Here is a 15,108-nt window from a genome sequence, read left to right as displayed (position 1 = left end):
GTCCAAAGCCAGGCCTCGTTCATTCTTCTTCCCCGTCTCTCCATCCTTTCCATCACTGCGCGGCCTCAGACAGAAGCAGTTTAATACGTGTTTGAGTGGGAGGACAAGGTTCCCAGTTAGAACCACCTGCTAACGAGGACTGGTTTCCTGTCTGGAGGAGGAAACCAGCCAGCGCAGCCCCGCTGGGCCACCGAGCTCACCCTATCTGATCCCGAGTAGGCTGCACAGCAGAAATGAACACAACGTCGTAAAGCAACTACGCTCCAATAAAAATTTACAAAAAAGAAAGTAAGGGCAGACGATTCAACTACCCAAATGATCTGAAAGCTTTTTCCCCAGGAGTCGTCTCTGTTCGAGTTTCCAGCAGCCTGGGAACCATCTCACTAGGGAAGAACAGAGTGCGGAATGTGTGGTGTTGACGTTTAGAACGTGGTGAAGATCGTCTAGTGAGCAGTGCCTTTTTCCTAAATTATCCTTCACTTGTCTTCCATAGTTGATCTATCCATCACTCCCCAGCTGTCACTCACCGTAAACAACAGCAGGTTTTGACAAACAGTAGATAAATCATCATCAAAGGAGACTGAAGACTCTTCACACACGCTCTCACGTGCAATTCGCCCCCTTTTCTGTTCCTTTGAGAGGTCCCAGCATTGTTCCTGGCTCCCCCTTTCTGAAGGTGGTGGAGATAAAGAAATTCCTTCCATGCTCTACGCATATGAGGAAACCTGGGACATCCAGAAAAAGCTTTCAGCAGCCCCAACGGCAAAAACAGTTTTAATTATGTGCCACGATGGATGGTTTTAATATGCCGAGCATAGGTGTGCACAGAAGCCAGATATTTTTACTATTCTCGTGATATCTTGAATGTGGTTATTTTTGCTAATTTGTCATTCCTGAGCGTCCAGTATTTAGACAAAATAGCTAATACTGCTTGTGTTTTCAAATAAGCTGTACCAGCCTTGGTAATTGCATGTGTTTCCTGTCAGATAAATTTACCTCGATCTTTGCTGTTATAATTGATTCTATATACTAGAAAGCAGAAAGCAAACAGTTTTTTAGTGACTTTATTTATTTTTGCAAGGGTACTGTTTTATAAACTACCTTCACGTGAAATCACACTCTCAATTAAGGGACTCAGGGTGAACTTTGTTCAAGAGGCCAGCTATGCAGACTCATCTCGTTTCCCACCTACTTCCGGAAAAGACTCTAGAGATTCAGGAAAATGGGCCAGAGTCCTAGGTGACGTAACCCACACTCCCCAGGTTTCCTAAAACACGGAACTGTAACCTTTAGAATTTTACAATTTGTCTTAAAACTCCCAGCCCCCAAAAGAGTGTACAAAACATTTTCTAGATGTCTTAGCCATCACTTGTCCAGTAGCAGAAGAAAAAACAAACAACCACCAGTAAGTCCCATTTTGTTCGCAGACAGTTTTTAACGGCCTCATCTGATTTCTTCCAGATTTTGTAACCTGATTTAAATAGCATGACTAAGTCATTGTAAAGCAGATGATGAAAGGGATGCTCTAAAAATGTCATAAAGACATGTCAGCTTTGCTGACAGCAAAACCGATGACAGAGAAATAGCAAGAGTTTTAAAATCAGGTCAAAGAAAATGACTTTTTATCACCTTCTGATCACTTCTTTCACTCAAAATCAAAACATAACAAAAATTTCCAGGTGCTTAAAACAGAATCTTAACTATGCATTAGACTGTTAAAATCAGAAAAGAAAATTAGCTGACTTTTGGATGCACTGAGTCCTGTTCTAAGCACTTTATATTCATCATTGCATTCAGTTACCACAAGAGCTCTATGAAGTAGGTCCAGCTGTTACCCCCATTCGATCGATGAGGAAACGGAGGCATAGAGTACTTACATCACTTGCCCAGAACCTGATTTCTTAACCACATCACTGCACTTCCACCTATGGGAGGTGTGACCTGGAGCCTGGGCCTGACATTCCCAAACCCCTGCCTCCCTGTCTGCAAAATAGGGATCACACCACCTACCTCCCAGAGTGGTGTAAAGACTACCTGAAATAAAATATTTTAAATAATTTATCACATCACCAGGTACACAGGGGTGTCCAGTAAACATGAAATTCCCCTCACCTTGAATCGCAGCAAGAGAAGACCAGGAACTTTTGGGCTATGAAACCACCAAGGATTTTCCAAATTGGCTAATATTAAACCATGGCTTCTCATCCTGCCATCAGGAAAGCTCAGCTGGCACTAACCAACCGACCACGTGATGCAAGGTGAAAGCAAGTCCGGTGCAGAAAAGTAAATGCATTATGTGTCTGCCGATAAGGTGCTACACGATTTCTATCTACACAGAGTGTTCCTTTCTGGCTAGAGGGCTTTCCTCCTCGGCTAAACCTAACTAAACGTCGGTCTCTGCCCGAATGGACCAGGGATATAACGTCTCACCTCCGTAAACAGAGCCTCATATTGTCCAAGTGTTCTAGAAACTTAGGGTTCACGGCATGTTCTAAATAGCTGAGTTCTTTGTTCTTCCTCCAGGGTGAAAACGTGGTTTGGCCTGGGGCCTGGTGCTAAACAGAGGGAGAGGATCACGCCGCTAGTCCGGGTCTATAACCATCTGTATCGCTCACGGGTCCAGCTGGAAACAGATGGCGCACTCAGAGGGGTTTAACTAAAATGAATGTAATGAAGGAGCTACGTACAGAGGGGTGGGGGGGTGTCAGGGAATCAGCAAGAGATGGATGAGGGGCCCGGAGACCAGGTGAGGAAGGAAGACTTCACCAGCCGAGTGAGAGCAGAAGCCACGAGGAAGGAAGACCCGACGGGAGCTGTGCCTGTAAAGTAAATCGGCCAGAATCGCAGTGCATCCCTTTGCTCTCCTCCTGAGACAGCCTGGGACCTGGGGCCTGGGGCCTGGGGCCCTTTGCTCTCCTCCTGAGACAGCCTGGGACCTGGGGCCTGGGGCCTGGGGCCCTTTGCTCTCCTCCTGAGACAGCCTGGGACCTGGGGCCTGGGGCCTGGGGCCCTTTGCTCTCCTCCTGAGACAGCCTGGGACCTGGGGCCTGGGGCCCTTTGCTCTCCTCCTGAGACAGCCTGGGACCTGGGACCTGGGGCCCTTTGCTCTCCTCCTGAGACAGCCTGGGACCTGGGGCCTGGGGCCTGGGGCCCTTTGCTCTCCTCCTGAGACAGCCTGGGACCTGGGGCCTGGGGCCTGGGGCCCTTTGCTCTCCTTCTGAGACAGCCTGGGACCTGGGGCCTGGGGCCTGGGGCCCTTTGCTCTCCTCCTGAGACAGCCTGGGACCTGGGGCCTGGGGCCTGGGGCCCTTTGCTCTCCTCCTGAGACAGCCTGGGACCTGGGGCCTGGGGCCTGGGGCCCTTTGCTCTCCTCCTGAGACAGCCTGGGACCTGGGGTCTGGGGCCTGGGGCCTGGGGCCCTTTGCTCTCCTCCTGAGACAGCCTGGGACCTGGGACCTGGGGCCTGGGGCCCTTTGCTCTCCTCCTGAGACAGCCTGGGACCTGGGACCTGGGGCCCTTTGCTCTCCTCCTGAGACAGCCTGGGACCTGGGGCCTGGGGCCTGGGGCCCTTTGCTCTCCTCCTGAGACAGCCTGGGACCTGGGACCTGGGGCCCTTTGCTCTCCTCCTGAGACAGCCTGGGACCTGGGGCCTGGGGCCTGGGGCCCTTTGCTCTCCTCCTGAGACAGCCTGGGACCTGGGGCCTGGGGCCTGGGGCCCTTTGCTCTCCTCCTGAGACAGCCTGGGACCTGGGACCTGGGGCCCTTTGCTCTCCTCCTGAGACAGCCTGGGACCTGGGGCCTGGGGCCTGGGGCCCTTTGCTGCACTGCTTGAGACAGGCTGGGACCTGGGGCCCTTTGCTTCACTGCTTGCCCCCGAACACACATCTCCTCAAGCAACAAAATACAAAGAAACTGTAAGGGACTAAAAATAACTGCGCTCATGAGCAGTTGGGGCAAATTATGAACAACAAGATACAAAAAGACCAAAACCACAACTGACACTTCTGAGGGGCTGGGAGCAAAAACAGGGTGTCGGGAGCAAAAACAGGGTACTGTGCAGGCCGCCTGCACACAGCACCACCAAGGGGGTGGGCAAAACCCCCAAGCCACCCCTCCGGCCCGAACTCTGGATATACCCCACCCTCACCCCATATAAGGAACCAGCTCAAAGGGCGAGTGAGCAGGGGAACCTGTTACCTGTTTTCACTCTCCGCTGCTGCAGCAGGGACCCCAATAAAGCCTTGCCTGAATTTCTTGTCTGGCCTCTGATCAACTTCTATCGATTAAGGAGGCCAAGAGCCCTGGTCGGGAACACTCCCGTGGCTGAATTCAACCAGAGCCAGAAGGTAAGAGGGCCAAAGGAGGTAGTGCAGAGAGGGCAGCCTCCAGAGAGGGGCGCAGAACGGATGGCGTGAGGGATGGAGAATCAGGATGCGGCCCCTCCTGAGACAGCCCCCTTCCCGGGATCCCAGCACTCTCAAGGCTGCCCACCGTCTACTGGAATAGCTGGAGCAGGCTCGTTAAACTTCCACCAAGGTACAGGCATAACTGAGAGGCCCTCGGGGCCTTCCAACGTTAAAAGCACTCTCTAAATTCCGAGAAGAAAAACTGGCTTTTCAGAATATAACCACCGGACAGCTTGGGAGCTGCAGAGGGGATGAAGGATTAGAGCAACACCCGCTCACACAGGATTCCAGGTGGTCAACATCCGAAGATGCTGCTTTGGGCATGGCCGATGCAGAATGCAACTTTATGATCTCCCTTTGCAAGATGAAAACTCATCAGCACGATTTTTCAAATTCCAAGGTCAAGTAGTGCACGCTTCCACAACCGCCACCTATACCAAAAGCATATCAAAAAGGCCAGGCTACGGGCTTCCCTGGTGGCGCAGTGGTTGGGAGTCCGCCTGCCGATGCAGGGGACGCGGGTTCGTGCCCCGGTCCGGGAGGATCCCACATGCTGCAGAGCGGCTGGGCCCGTGAGCCATGGCCGCTGAGCCTGCGCGTCCGGAGCCTGTGCTCCGCAACAGGAGAGGCCACGACAGTGAGAGGCCTGCGTACGGCAAAAAAAAAAAAAAAAAAAAAGCCCAGGCAATTCAATACATTCTAGTCAACTGGTGGCATTTTCCCCCAAACTCTATTTGCAAGTACCCAAACTGCAAACTTTCTGGAGCCTGAGGATTCAGAGTCTTTTATCATCCAAACTTGGGCCAAGCAGGTTGTTTCTGATTTACCTAGCACAACTTCAAATACAACAAAAACAAACAAACTTCACGTCCCAGTAGAAATAGAGCTTCCTGCAAGCATACCTCCTCCTAAAACCCTGCAGTTTCCTCAGGGATCTGATTTCCCCAGTTGGAGTCTTTGAACGCTCAATGTTCTAAGACCTCCTTAGTTGACATCTATAATTTTAGGTTGTGTGAATCCCAGGATGGGACGTGATCCTCACAATGGCTCATCCCTAGGCAAGGTACACTTGAAAACTGCTTCCTCCCAAGCTACTTCTCCAGTTATGCTGTATCCAAGAGGGAAATACCCCACCAAACCGTCATCATTACAGCTGAATATTCTCCGGAGGCAGCTACGGGTGCCTGGCCACAGTACTTCTCTAGGTAAGGCAAGGGCAGGATTACTGTAATAAAACAACTTCTCTTATAGATCTGTCCTTAAGGTGAAAACATTCAGCCACACTGGAAGGGACCACCTTCCCTTGAACTTATCCTGACCCTCAGGTTTGCTGTCCTGGAGTATCAACGTGTATGAACACACTCACACATAGCCCGGGAGCAACAGGATAAGGGAATAAGAAGGTTAAATGGACAGGAGTCTATTCTAATTCCATAAGTAACATTCAAAAACCCAAAGAGGGGCTTCCCTGGTGGCGCAGTGGTTAAGAATCCGCCTGCCAATGCCGGGGACACGGGTTCAAGCCCTGCTCCGGGAAGATCCCACATGCCGCAGAGCAACTAAGTCCGTGCGCCACAACTACTGAGCCCGCGCGCCTAGAGCCCATGCTCCGCAACGAGAAGCCTCCGCAATGAGAAGCCTGCGCACCGCAACGAAGAGTAGCCCCCGCTCGCCGCAACTAGAGAAAAAGCCCGCGTGCAGCACTGAAGACCCAATGCAGCCAAAAATAAATAAATTTATTTTTAAAAAATTCCAAAGAATTCACGTATTTTGGGGGAGAGGGGAGGGCTGATCAGATTATGAATTAATTCAACATTGCTGAAATTAGAGTAATGAATCTATTCCTTTCCTTCACAGGAATTCTAAGGTAAGGTGTACTTTGAATATTACAGATTTGTCAGCATATCAATAAATTACTTTGCTACAAAGTTAAATTACTGTTCATGCACTCAGCAAGTATTGAATGTCTACTGTGTGTCAGACACTGTTCTAGAAGCTGGGAATTTGATGAGATAAAAGACAGACGAGATCTCTGCTTTTTGTTGTAGGCGAGACACTCAACAAACAAAAGCACAAATAAATGAACATGTAATCACAACACAGTGACAAATGCTATGATAAAAATACATAGACAGTAAAGAGCCTGTCTTTACTTAGGTGCCTAAGGTCATGGACCCCAGAGCCAGACAGCCTGGTTTATATCTCAGCTCTGCTACTCCCTCAATCATTTGGGGCAAATTATACAATCTCTCTTGGCCCCAATTTCCTCTTCAATAAAATGGAGATAAGAACAGGATCTAGTTCAGAGGGCTTTTTGTGAGAACCTAATAAGGTAATTCATATTCAGAGTTTATAACACTGGCTGACATATAGTGAGCGCTTTATAAATGTTAACATTTCCTGAGTTAGATTGGGGTGGCCCAGGCAGGCTTCTCAGAGGAGGCAACCGCCATGTGAAGATCTGGTAAAAGAAACGGTCAGAGCAAAGGCCTTAGAAAAGAGTGAACCAAGCCTTGTTTATGAAACAGAAAGAAGGCCAGTGAGGCTGGAATAGAGCAGGAGAGGGGCGGGATGGGATGGGGCCAGGTCATGCAGGGTCTTGAAGATCGTTGATAGGAGTTGGAACCTGACCCAGAGGGCTGGGAAGACACTGCAGGTTTAAAGCAGGAGACACACAAGGCCTGATTTATACTTTTGAAAGATTCAGCCTGCTTTTAGAGTGAGGAGAGTCACTAACGGGACAGGAGTAGAATCAGGAGGAATTAGAAGGTAATCTGAAGGACTTCTCCAGCAGTCCAGTGGTTAAGACTCATGCTTTCACTGCGGGGGGCGCGGGTTCGATCACTGGTCTGGGAACTAAGATCCTGCGAGCCATGTGGGATGGCCAAAAACAAAAAAAACTAAAAGGAAAAAAAAGGTAATCCGAGTGGCTCAGATGAGAAGCTGATGACCTGGACTCGGCTAGTGACAGTGGAGATGGAAAAGGACAGGGATATATTTTGGATCTGGGGTCAGCAAACTATTGTCCGTGGGCCAAAACTGGCCCTCTGACTGCTTTTGTCAATGAAATGTTATTGGAACTCAGCCACGCCCATTCATTTACCTACTGTCTGCTGCGGATTTCCTGCTACAAGGGCCTTGTAGAATAGTTGTAATGGAGACCACAGGCCCTGCAAAACCCACTGACTATCTGCCTCTTCATAGTTAAATTGCATCAACCCCTGTTTTGGAGGAAGAGTCTATAGGATTTGTAGATGGATTGGGTGTGGATAGTGAGAGACAGGGATGGAGGATTATTCCTGGGTTTTAGCCCGGAATAACTGGGTGGTACCATTTCCCGAGATAGGGTTGACTAGAAAAGAGTTCAGGATGGATGTGGCAGGAAGAGAATTATTACTTTCGACGTGTTAGATTTGAGACTTCTCTTAGACATCCAAGTGGAGAGTCTAAGGAGGTGGCTAGATGTATATATAATCCAGGAGCACAGGGCTGTAGTAACAAATGTCGGAGTCATCTGCAAACATCTGTTCCGTTCTCTCCATTTCCACTGCCATCATAATTTCCATCTGAACCACTGGAGTAATGCTCTAACTCTTTAGGCGACAGGACAGGATGGAATCACCTAGACAGGGATTGAAGACCAAGAAGAGACCAGTGCTAAGGCTTGAGCCTGGGTCCATCCAACGTGAAGACGTTACACAAAGGAAGAAGAGCCAGCAAAAGTGATTGTGGGGCTTCCCTGGTGGCGCAGTGGTTGGGAGTCCGCCTGTCGATGCAGGGGACACGGGTTCGTGCCCCGGTCCGGGAAGATCCCACATGCCGCGGAGCGGCTGGGCCCATGAGCCATGGCCGCTGAGCCTGCACGTCTGGAGGCCACGGGAGAGGCCACAACAGTGAGAGGCCCGCGTACCGGTGAGGGGGTGGGGGGAGTGATTGAGAAGACAGGCCTAGTGAGGTAAGAGGAAAGCTAGTGGAGCGTGTTTTGAGAGAAATCAAAAGGCAACTGTGTCAACAAGGGGCAGGTCAGCCGTGCTGCTGAAAGGTCCAAAAACTGAGAAGTGACTACTGAAACTGACAAGATGGCGAGGGAGGTCTTTTCGTGGATGCAGTGATGATGCAAGGATCCCTAATGGATGGAGCTGGAGAAGAGAATGGAAGGCCTCTTGTGGAGACAGCAATGACCAAAGGTCAAGACCATCTGTTGTGATGAGGAAAGGAGAAATGGGCGGGGGCTGGAAGGAGACTGGGAGACAAAAGGGCATGATTATAAAATGGGAGACACTAGGGAATATTTCTGAGATAATGGGAACAATGTAGCTGAGAAGGAGAAAATTATGGAGGAGAGAGAAGGGGGTGAGATCTTTGAGAGGTGGGAGGGGTGAGGTCCAGAGTTAGATTTAGTAGATTTAACATGAGGACTCTCCTGATTACTTCTGTTTTCTCCATTCCTGTGGGAAGGCTCATCAGCTAGGGTGGAATGGTGGCAAAGGGGAAAAGACAGTGTAGGAGGCTTGAAGAGAAGTGAGAGCTTGTGTCAGAATCATTGGCTTTTCATCAAATACCTTTTATATCCTCCACAGCATCCAACACAGAGCTAGCTACAGCAGTAGGTACTCGAATACACACTAATTAAGGGTAACACGCTTGGAGTGCGATTTTTCGATATCACCCTTTTTAGTCACGGTGTTGAGAATGTGTGTAGCCCAGACATCCAAGCTCCCTCTATCAGGTGTGACGCCTGCCGGGCTATTTGTTGAAGGCAGGGTCTCAGTTATCTGCAAACAGTTAAGTCAAATAACCATCCCTTCTACGACAAATGTCACCTCCAGCTGACACAGGCTGATAGACATTGACGTGAAGATGTCAAGACTACCTCTCGCGAGGCTCTCTTATCCTGTTGGCATGTCAGCCAAGGGAAGGGCAAACACCAAATGTCTCAATCACACCGGGCAGCAGTGCGTAACTCGATCTTCTGTCCGGCCCCTCACACTCCTTTTTTTTTTTTTTTTTTTTTTACATCTTTATTGGAGTATAATTGCTTTACAATGGTGTGTTAGTTTCTGCTTTATAACAAAGTGAATCAGTTATACATATGTTCCCATATCTCTTCCCTCTTGCGTCTCCCTCCCTCCCACCCTCCCTATCCCACCCCTCTAGGTGGTCACAAAGCACCAAGCTGATCTCCCTGTACTATGCGGCTGCTTCCCACTAGCTATCTACTTTACGTTTTGTAGGGTATATATGTCCATGCCACTCTCTCGCTTTGTCACAGCTTACCCTTCCCCCTCCCCATATCCTCAAGTCCATTCTCTAGTAGGTCTGTGTCTTTATTCCTGTCTTACCCCTAGGTTCTTCATGACATTTTTTTTTCTTAAATTCCATATATATGTGTTAGCATATGGTATTTGTCTTTCTCTTTCTGACTTACTTCACCCTGTATGGCAGACTCTAGGTCCATCCACCTCATTACAAATAGCTCAATTTCGTTTCTTTTTATGGCTGAGTAATATTCCATTGTATATATGTGCCACAACTTCTTTATCCATTCATCCGATGATGGACACTTAGGTTGTTTCCAAAGCTTTGCACAGCAAAGGAAACCATAAACAAGACCAAAAGACAACCCTCAGAATGCGAGAAAATATTTGCAAATGAAGCAACTGACAAAGGATTAATCTTCAAAGTTTATAAGCAGCTCATGCAGCTCAATAACAAAAAAACAAACAACCCAATCCAAAAATGGGCAGAAGACCTAAATAGACATTTCTCCAAAGAAGATATACAGATTGCCAACAAACACATGAAAGAATGCTCAACATCATTAATCATTAGAGAAATGCCAATCAAAACTACAATGAGATATCATCTCACACCAGTCAGAATGGCCATCATCAAAAAATCTAGAAACAATAAATGCTAGAGAGGGTGTGGAGAAAAGGGAACCCTCTTGCACTGCTGGTGGGAATGTGAATTGGTACAGCCACTATGGAGAACAGTATGGAGGTTCCTTAAAAAACTACAAACAGAACTACCATATGAGCCAGCAATCCCACTACTGGGCATATACCCTGAGAAAACCTCACACTCCTTTTACTGACACAGTCTATCCTTTACCAGATCAAATTTCCCTTTCTTTGCTTTGCCCTCTGTTAATTCGTTGTCAGATTCCTCTCCGTTTTCTTTTTCTACCATCTTGCTTTCTCCCTTGCCATTTCTCCTAGCTGAGCCCGAGTTAAATTTATTTTAATTTTCCTCAGTTACTTTGGCTCTTCCATTTATCATCTCTCCTCTGGTGTGCCCAGCCCCCATTCCCCCCTCATCCTATGAGAAAACAGCCTTCCCTCCAACATCATCCGAGTACAGGCAGATGTAAGACTCAGCAGGTTCACGCTTCATACTGCACTCTGACAGGCCAGAGACACAGCTACCTTCCCTAAAAGAAGAGGCATTGAAACAAGGCCTCGGAGGGGGTGTGACATAGGTGAAAACTGTCTTACTGCTTTTAGCATTTCAGCTGTTAGGCAACTGATGGCAAAAGATTCTTTTGCCTTTTCCAATGCGTCCTTTGAGCAGATACTTTGTGATTATGTGACATATATGTATGACGCCATTCACTCATTTTGCAAATATTTATTGAATCATTTAGTCAGAGAGCCAAGGTCCAGATGCTAGACCACATAATGCATGAAAGGAGGAGGACGTGGTATCTGCAAAACTCTGTTTTCAAAAAACCATTCTATTTTAGGCATGATGCTGGCTTGCTTGCTACATTTCTATTAGCAAGTAGGGAGAAATCCGCCCCCTCAATGTTCTGAGTGAGATAACAGTGCTGATGGGCCCAGAGAAAGTGAAACTATCAGAACTTGCTCCCAGTTTTAAAAGAGGGCCCTTGAGCATGCAGACAACTTGCCTCCCAGGCATGGCCGCCCCATGTGTCATCTGTCCCCCAAATCACTGGAGAGCCGCTCCAGCTTGGGTCCCCCAACTGCCTGTACTTGTTTTTCTTTTTTTAATAAATTTATTTTTTAAATTTATTTTTGGCTGCGTTGGGTCTTCGCTGCTGTGCGCGGGCTTTCTCTAGTTGCTGCGAGCCAGGGCTACTCTTCTTCTCGTTGCAGTGGCTTCTCTTGTTGTGGAGCACGGGCTCTAGGCACACGGGCTTCAGTAGTTGTGGCTCGCAGGCTCAGTAGTTGTGGCTCACAGGCTCTAGAGTGCTGGCTCAGTAGTTGTGGCGCATGGGCTTAGTTGCTCCGCGGCATGTGGGATCTTCCTGGGCCAGGGCTCGAACCCGTGTCCCCTGCATTGGCAGGCGGATTCTTAACCACTGCGCCACCAGGGAAGTCCCTGCTTGTACCTGTAAAGCCCCACCTTTGGGCAAAGGGCAGGAGGCAGTGTGGGTACCATCTGAATTTTGCTTCAGAATTGTTTGGCTCTTCTGCCTCTTGATGTTCTGAAATTTTCTTTGAAGCTAACGATACAACAAAGATCAAGGACTGTAGAGTCAAACTAACTGGGATCTGAAGACACACTCAGCCGCTGGCTACCTGCGTAATCTCAGGCGGACGCCTTGGTCCTGCTGAACCTTGTTTTACCAATCAAATGAGTGTAAGACCAACTATGCTATAGAATTATTGCGAGAATTAAAGATATATGCGGAGTGCCTAGGTGGTGCTCCAAACTACAGCTATATTATATAACTGGCAGAATGCCTAGGTTTGACTTCAGAAGCCCAGGGTGATCTACATGGAATCTCTTGAACTTAAATACTGGATGCTTAAAATTCTACCAAAAAAGATTTAACGTGAAAGGAAGAAAATCTGACATCAAGACTGCCACAAGATACACACATACGCACTCATCTCTAAGCCAAAATTAAAAGATGGCAATAAAACGAGGAGGTGCCTCTTACTTGTGCGCCTCCCTGAGACAAAAAAAAAAAAAAAAAAGACGGTTTCTCATCTCTGCCCCTGGTTCAGCCCAGTGCCCTGCCCAGCTGCTGAAGCTGAGCTCTTTGCCCACATCCTGGTTTTATGGGGCGACAATGCAGAAGGCGCAAGAAGGAAGGGCTGCCTCTTCAATGCCGGGGGAATGGGAAAGCAGGTGTGGAGAATAAAGAGTCAAAGACACAGAGCTTTCACAGCACCCAGGCAAGAAGCCGGTGTGGTAACAGCCTCTGTTAGGCACTTGGATCTGCGAGCAGAAGAGCAACAGTGGCATCTTCAGGGCAGCCCGGTGAACTTGGCTAGGGAAGCAGAGAGAAGGGGTAGGGAAAGCCCTGCCTTCAGAACACACTCTGCGGTGATGTCAGCTGACGAGCTTGCCTTTCCTCTACCTGAAATGACAGGTGTGTGTGCAAGTGCCCGCCCCCCCCCCCCCCCCGTGCAAACCCTAGCTGACTGTTCACATTCCTCCCTCTTGCCGTTTGAAAGAGGCCAGCCAAACTCTCGTGGAGCTGGAAATTCGGGGAGTCTGGGTCAGTTAGGGTCTCTAAGGCAAGCAATTGAAAGTGTTTTTGCTTTTCAAAGAAATGAAATTTATCGAGAAGATATCAGACGACTCATAGAATCTCTGGGAAAGTTGGGGAACCCGGCTCAGTGAACAGACAGGGACAAAGGGAAGCTAACCTTCAGAACCCAGTCAGAACACGCCTCAGGGCAATTCTGGTGAGGACACCATTCTGGTCACCCATAGCTGTCACCAGCACCACCGCTGGCACTGGCAGCTGAGCGCTGCAGCTGGATTCAATGTCTCTGCTGCCCCTGGAGACTGGATGTTTGCAGGGGACGCCTCTGTCACCATCAAAACGAAGTCTCCACTGTCCCTGTTCCTTGACATCACTAGCTCTCCATCTATAAAGTCCTAGGTGGGACTTGCCTGGTGGCCCATTGGTTAAGAATCCGCCTGCCAATGCAGGCAACACAGGTTTGAGCCCCGGTCCAGGAAAATCCACGTGCCGCGGAGCAGCTAAACCCGTGAGCCACAACTACTGAAGCCCACGCGCCTAGAGCCCATGCTCTGCAACGAGAGAAGCCACCGCAGTGAGAAGCCCACACACCGCAATGGAGGGCAGCCCCCGCTCGCCGCAACCAGAGAAAGCCTGAACACAGCAACGAAGACCCAATGCAGCCAAAAATAAATAAATAAATAAATGAAAAATAAATGAAAAGTATCTTTATTAAAAAAATAAATAAAGTCCTAGGTGGTTGTGTCTGATTGGCTGATCCCAGCTCAGCTGTAAGGGGAACAGATCTTGCCGTAAGGCGGTAATTTTCTCAAACACAGAAAAGAGGTTCTGCAGGTGCTGGGAAGTCAAACACGAACAAGTGTCCCTACAGAATGGGCACTGCAGTGACAGCAAAGTGCAGACCTGCCACCAGGGAGTGCTCTGAGTTTGTGGGAAGTTGTGTGACAAAGTAGAAAAGGAATTCAGAGTTCTAGGTCTAAGGGCTGATTCTGTCCCTTAGTAACCATGTGACTTGGGCAGGAATAAACAAGCTTCTCTGTTTTTTTGTCATGCATAGAATAATTATTCCTACCTACTCTGCAGGGCTGAAGTGTATCGGAGCATTTTGTGGACAGGCTTTGAAAATGACACTGAGTAAAATCTGTTTGCCTCTCTGGGGCCCAGGTTATCCACCTGTAAAATTCCCTAGATCGTAGGGCTATTGTGAGGTAAACTAGAATATTATAAATGAATGATTTATTTACAGGATTCACCTCAAAATAATGGAGGTGGTGGGAGGGAGAGGGAGTGCGTAGGGATATACATGAGACTGACCGTGACTTAGTAAGTGTAAAGCCCAGCTGGTGGGCCCATTATACCATTCTCTCTACATTAGTGTGGATATGAAATCTTCAATAATAAATGCTTTTTTTTCATGAAGGGTCTTGGAAATACTTAGAAGAGACAGGCCACACTCTCCAAGTTTCATTATCACTGAGTCAGTGTTAGGCGTCCTCCCCCCAACCCGGCTCCCTTGCCCCATCCCCAGGCGGTGTTTTCTCAGGCATTTAGGTCGTTTCCTTACTGCCCACTACGCTCCTCTCCAGACTGGTGCCAGTGTAAGGTTATATCAGGGAAGACATCTTTGATGGTATAACACTGGTTTGAAACACAAAACGAAAACCCCAAAATAAGCAACAACAAAAGAAAACCAGAAGCAAACGAGCGCGCGCGCACACACCCCTTAAGAGAGAGCCTGTGCCGGCGCTCAGGCCCGGTCCAGAGCATCTGTGAAGCTACTTTCCAACGAACAAAAACGGACTCACGCTTCCCTTTTCCTAACATTGCATTCGGTGGATGTCCAGAGTAAATAACGAATAACAAGGACGCCCCAGAAGGCTGCACGCCGAGAGCCAGGGGTGAGGGTCCAGCACCTACGGTCAGCATTGCGCGCCCACCCGGCTCCCCAGCCCGCCCAGGACACAGGGGCGGCCGAGGGAGCCTAGGCGAAGGGGACCGGCCGAGAGTGCAACTGCGCCGTCTCAGGAGAAGGACCCCTGTCCCGGGGCCGCGATAGACCTAGCAAGGGACCCGAGCATCCCGAGAAGGCGTTTCAATCAAACCGCGGGCGCTTGGTTATAATTACCTCCAACTTGGGAAGGCTCCACCCGCGCTGGGAGGGGCTTCAAATCCACTAGAGGCTGGACCCGCAGAGGAACCGCCAGCCTTCGCGAATCAACCACCACACAGTTTCCTTTT

General features: G+C 48.9%; 1 protein-coding gene across 9 annotated transcripts in view; it reads right to left on the bottom strand.

Moving 5' to 3' along the window:
- The window catches only part of SLC39A11 (solute carrier family 39 member 11), a 429,582-nt gene that overhangs the window by 413,643 nt on the left and 831 nt on the right, over window positions 1-15,108 (bottom strand). Inside the window, exon 1 of one of the 9 annotated variants that reach the window (XM_079905473.1) lies at window positions 14,996-15,098. The exons of 7 other annotated variants lie outside the window; for them this stretch is intronic. The gene's annotated coding sequence lies outside the window, so the exon portion shown is untranslated. Of the gene's footprint in view, window positions 1-14,995; window positions 15,099-15,108 lie in introns of those variants that run through there. One more of the 9 variants, XM_079905478.1, reaches the window with a different exon arrangement.

This window comes from Stenella coeruleoalba (genome assembly GCF_951394435.1).
Source record: "Stenella coeruleoalba genome assembly, chromosome: 19".
In the NCBI taxonomy this organism is placed as follows: Eukaryota; Metazoa; Chordata; class Mammalia; order Artiodactyla; family Delphinidae; genus Stenella; species Stenella coeruleoalba.
Note: the sequence above shows the minus strand (reverse complement) of the source record. Positions and strands in the feature narration are given on the sequence as shown.